We start from the raw sequence: 5,880 nt of genomic DNA, 5'->3' as shown, positions 1-5,880 counted from the left end.
TCCGGTTTCCTCAGAACTACGAGGTTTTTACACAAAACATGTTGTGCACGAGCGCCATCCACGGCATTGCCCTATAGACATAGACCACAGCAATAAAGTAATAAAATGATGTAGGATGACAGTAAGCCAGCACGTTCTTTATCTCCGGTGCCCCACTCAATATGGCCGCCGCTTGAGTGGGGCACCTGAGATAAAGAACGCGCTGGCTTACTGTCATCCTACATCATTTTATTACTTTATTGCTGTGGTCTATGTCTATAGGGCAATGCCGTGGATGGCGCTCGTGCACAACATGTTTTGTGTAAAAACCTCGTAGTTCTGAGGAAACCGGAAGTAATGCGGTCCCACAACTCGATAAGTTCGTAGTTTTGATCGATCACCGGCGCCACATACATGCGCTGTGCTTGGATGGTGGCCGCATGCGCAATAGATTTAGTAAGGTCCCGGCGCCATGTTGTGTATGGCACTGGATACCTCAGAGTCGGCTGTAAGATCGTTTGCGCAGTACAGGGAGCGACCGTGCACACGTACAGGAAGTGGCTTGTTTGTGCAGTTGGTGGTAATCAATGCTGAACTTCGTGGTTACCGACCCGAGGGAAAGGCAATGAGAGGTACGAAAGAGGGCGGGGCTTATAAAATACCAATCTGACTACCCCGGGTCTGTTACGACACCCCTACAATCCAACCTGCACCCCAACTCGCCTGCTCCACCTACAGCGTTGTGAATTGGACGAAGGTGGCGAGGCACTGTCTCCCAGTGGTTCCCCCCAAATACTGAGAGCTCCCACATAGCTGATCACTTCTCCTCTCCAACCTCACTTCCCTTGCTCTTTGGCTGAGTGTTCTCCACTAAAGAAGTCGAGGCGGGACTGGATTTCACTTCATAGAGGACCTTCCTAACTGGTATGTGATGAGAGTGGAAGGTCCTTGTTAATGGGCAACTAAACCTTCACCTCACCTGATGCTCCACCTGTCACCCATTTAGTCTCTTTGTAAATAGGTCTATTTTTATGGCTGGAAACAAATATTTTCTTTTTTCTAATGCTACTGGATAGGTTATAGTGTAGGCCAAGAGAGTGTTCTGGGGCTCTGCTGTTCCTTTTTGACACAACTGCTGTTTACAGCAATGACCCTAGGAATATACCTATGCCAGGTGCATGCACCAATCTGGAAACAATGATCACCATGATTCTCTTGGCACATGCAAATTATTGACAGAATCAGTGGAGCACCAAAACACTTTTCTAGCCTGTAGTGTCAACAGCAGGATTTGCCAAGTTGGTAGAGAGGAGAAGGCAACAAATAAGTGAAAGCAAAGACCTCATGCAAATTTTAATTGAATAAGAGTATATGTTAGTATGTTTAGATTATAGAGGGGATATATACCCACAATTACTGGATATAGTTATGGGTACAGTTCTGCACTGATAACCTTTAAAAAGATTCTTTGGGGGATTGAAATTTTAGTTCTGCATTCAATAATTTTTTTATTTTTTATTTCTTAGGATGTTCTTTCCCAATGTTGTTACTCCATTCTAAAGGCTGGCTGGTTGCAAGGACTTTCTAAATGACAAAGTAAGAGACCAACTGTGCATGTGCCGACTCTAGAGCAGCGTTTCCGGAAGAAGCGGATTTGCGCTTTTAAGCTGAGGTAAGGTAACAGAACTGACAATTATGTAAAGAGGTTATTTTTTTGGACTCTATACACACACACCTTTTGTATCCAGTAATCCTCTTTCTCCCATTGCTCTCCTGCTGAAATGGGGAATTTGGGCGGGAGGGTTAAAGTGTAAATTAAACCTTTCACTGCCAAGCCTACCGGAACACTTTTAACTTCCGTTGCCCACACCATTTTTGGAATTTTTTTTCCTATGGTTTTGATTCTTTTACTGTTGCTTTGCTAGCGTGTGTAAAATATCTCTCAAGCCATATATTTTCTGAAAGCACATGCCCGGTAGAATAAAAAGATGGTGCTACTAATTTTGGAGGCCCTGTGTATAATTGTGCGTATGTTTGTCAAATCAATATTAAACCGATTAAAAATACACAATGAAATTAATAAAAGCACACTAAAATCAGTATCGGTGCACAAAACAAAAAATACTTTTCCGACCAAATCTAAAAGATAAAACTATTGTTAATAATGACCAATAATTTTAAATTTTGCCTTTTTGTGGCTGGAATTTCGTAAAAAATAAATTTTTATTTCACATTTGCCATAAATATACATATAAAAAGCAACAACCAGTTGCGATAGGTTTAAAACAGGTTTAAACCAGGAGCATAGACCCATTTAGCATACTATACATATCCATTATAGATCGATACATTCAGTGTGTCCAATCCCTTACACGTTTCACAACTTGGCTTCATCAGGGGATTGTAAACTGATCTAACGAGAAACAATATATTTAATCAATACATATCAACAATTCACTAGTAGGTCTATTTGAATTGCATAGAATACCAATACCTATACCAAACGGAGAGAGTCCCACCACCATTCTCACCAACCGACAAACACTCCGCCCAGTTTTTGTCCCGGGGACCTCGGGGCCACAGTCGGAGGGAAGGATTACGGGTATGCGCAGGAAGACAGAACTGCCTATGCCTATCTTGTAGTTTTCTTATGCTTCAACATCCATAGACCTGTTTTGGTGGAGTGGAGCAGACTGGACACTGGACCTATGGATTCCATCATAGCAGGTAGCTGTTCATACCCTGTATAGATATCCAAAAGCCAGGAGAACACACAAACCAAAAAGATGCCCTTGGTTTAATGAAAAGAAACACTGCAAGCCCTCCAGGGCTTGCTTTAAAACTGTTGTCCCTGGTTGCCTTAGCGGCTGCGGGACGGGAGCACAATGCGCAGGCGCGGTACCATGGCGCAGGCGCAGATTGAATTCACGCCGGAGGTGGACCCCACGGGCAACCTCCGGCTGGCTACACTGCTGACGTCCCTAGTTGCCATAGTGGCGGCGGGACGCCAGTGCAATGCGCAGGCGCAGATGGAGTCCACACCGCCGACGGACGTCCTAATACACCCAGGGGTGGAGCGTTCTGTCGGCGGTGGGGGCTATTTAGGGGGAGGGAGGTGGTGTTTAGCAGGCATAGGAGGCTAAGGTGTTAGCCTGTGAGTGGGAGACATCAAGGCGGCTGCGGGCTACTGTTTGTGACCGAACTGATCGGATCGTTCATATCCATATTACCCCTTGCTCCATGACCAGAACCTGATAGGTAGGTGTACCTCAATTGATAAAACTATCGGGAAGGGAGATATAGATGCATATATATACAGCCAGTTGCGGAGATGTTGGAAATGGGCATACATAGGCCCTTTGATCTAGGACAGGGGTGGCAAACACAAGGCCCGTGGGCCGAATCCGGCCCGCCGGACCTTGTAATGTGGCCCGCACAGCAGCCAGGGCCGGTCCGCTATGCCGACTCTGTGCAGAGCAGTGTCTACTGTGTGGTACCTAGCAGAGCCGGCACTACCACACAGTAGACACTAGAGGGCGATTAAAGAGTAGATGCATAGTCCTATACAACCGGCCCTTTGAGGGTAACCATACTGCTGATGCGGCCCCCGATGAATTTGAGTTTGCCACCCCTGATCTAGGAGATCCAACTGGAAACTCTCTTTGAATAGGTGATGATTGTGATGAGGTGGAGTGTTTTTGCTCTTTATTTTTATGAAATTGTCTTTTACAGTATTTGTGTACAGTATTTGCCGGCGCATAAGACGACTCGGCGTATAAGACGACCCCCTACTTTTTGTGTTTAAAATATAGGTTTTGGGCTATACTCGTCTAAGACGAGTTTAGCCCAAAATAATGTTTAAATGCACCCACTAACATCCATGGCGGTATTCCCGAGTGTGGCTCGGGGGTTAATTTTCAGTACCATAAGCGCTAACCCCAAGCCACAATTGGGATTACAGTCTCTCACTAAAAATTACACAAAAAATTTTGTAACACACAAGAGAAAATTTCAAAACAAATTGACCATTCGATTACTTGGACAACACATCCCTAGAAGAGGATCAATTCACTCTATTTATACAGACAATGTTGAACACATAACACACTTTTTCATATTATTAGACACTTTTCTAATGTCACTATGACAAGTATGATTGCACTGGTTATTATCATAACATAGATGTTTGGTTATGACATGTACTTTTTTCTTTTCAGAGTTGGGATCACACAGAGCCCTATACATAGGGCATATGTATATGTATATGTGGGTGGGGCAAAAAAGTATTTAGTCAGCCACCAATTGTGCAAGTTCTCCCACTTAAAAAGATGAGAGGCCTGTAATTGGCATCATAGGTAGACCTCAACTATGAGAGACAAAATGAGAAAACAAATCCAGACAAATCACATTGGCTGATTTGGAACAAATTTATTTGCAAATTATGGTGGAAAATAAGTATTTGGTCACCTACAAACAAGTAAGAGTTCTGGCTCTCACAGAGCTGTACCTTCTTCTTTAAGAGGCTCCTCTGTCCTGCACTCATTACCTGTATCAATGGCACCTGTTTGAACTTGTTATCAGTATAAAAGACACCTGTCCACAACCTCAAACAGTCACACTCCAAACTCCACTATGGTGAAGACCAAAGAGCTGTCGAAGGACACCAGAAACAAAATTGTAGACCTGCACCAGGCTGGGAAGACTGAATCTGCAATAGGCAAGCAGCTTGGTGTGAACAAATCAACTGTGGGAGCAATAATTAGAAAATGGAAGACATACAAGACCACTGATAATCTCCCTCGATCTGGGGCTCCACGCAAGATCTCACCCCGTGGGGTCAAAATGATCACAAGAACGGTGAGCAAAAATCCCAGGACCACACGGGGGGACCTAGTGAATGACCTGCAGAGAGCTGGGACCAACGTAACAAAGGCTACCATCAGTAACACACTACGCCGCCAGGGACTCAGATCCTGCAGTGCCAGACGTGTCCCCCTGCTTAAGCCAGTACATGTCCGGGCCCGTCTGAAGTTTGCTAGAGAGCATTTGGATGATCCAGAAGAGGATTGGGAGAATGTCATATGGTCAGATGAAACCAAAATAGAACTATTTGGTAGAAACACAACTCGTCGTGTTTGGAGGAGAGAGAATGCTGAGTTGCATCCAAAGAACACCATACCTACTGTGAAGCATGGGGGTGGCAACATCATGCTTTGGGGCTGTTTCTCTGCAAAGGGACCAGGGCGACTGATCCGTGTACAGTACAGAATGAATGGGGCCATGTATCGTGAGATTTTGAGTGCAAACCTCCTTCCATTAGCAAGGGCATTTAAGATGAAACGTGGCTGGGTCTTTCAACATGACAATGATCCCAAACATACCGGCCCGGGCAACGAAGGAGTGGCTTCGTAAGAAGCATTTCAAGGTCCTGGAGTGGCCTAGCCAGTCTCCAGATCTCAACCCCATAGAAAACCTTTTGGAGGGAGTTGAAAGTCCGTGTTGCCCAGCGACAGCCCCAAAACATCACTGCTTTAGAGGAGATCTGCATGGAGGAATGGACCAACATACCAGCAACAGTGTGTGCCAACCTTGTGAAGACGTACAGGACACGTTTGACCTCCTGTCATTGCCAAAAAAGGATATAAAACAAAGTATTGAGATAACCTTTTGATATTGACCAACTACTTATTTTCCTCCATAATTTGCAAATTCGTTCCAAATCAGCCAATGTGATTTGTCTTCTCATTTTGTCTCATAGTTGAGGTCTACCTATGATGGCAATTACAGGCCTCTCATCTTTTTAAGTGGGAGAACTTGCACAATTGGTGGCTGACTAAATACTTTTTTGCCCGTGTGTATATATATATATATACACACACGGGCAAAAAAGTATTTAGTCAG

General features: G+C 44.5%; 1 protein-coding gene across 1 annotated transcript in view; it reads left to right on the top strand.

Moving 5' to 3' along the window:
- Window positions 1–1,505: 1,505 nt before the first annotated feature.
- Window positions 1,506–5,880, top strand: part of TCF20 (transcription factor 20) — a 126,969-nt gene continuing 122,594 nt past the window's right edge. The window contains exon 1 of the mRNA XM_018564787.1: window positions 1,506–1,651. The gene's annotated coding sequence lies outside the window, so the exon portion shown is untranslated. The remainder of the gene's footprint in view (window positions 1,652–5,880) is intronic.

This window comes from Nanorana parkeri, unplaced genomic scaffold, assembly GCF_000935625.1.
Source record: "Nanorana parkeri isolate BGI_ZX_2015 unplaced genomic scaffold, ASM93562v1 scaffold780, whole genome shotgun sequence".
Lineage (NCBI taxonomy): Eukaryota > Metazoa > Chordata > Amphibia > Anura > Dicroglossidae > Nanorana > Nanorana parkeri.
Note: the sequence above shows the minus strand (reverse complement) of the source record. Positions and strands in the feature narration are given on the sequence as shown.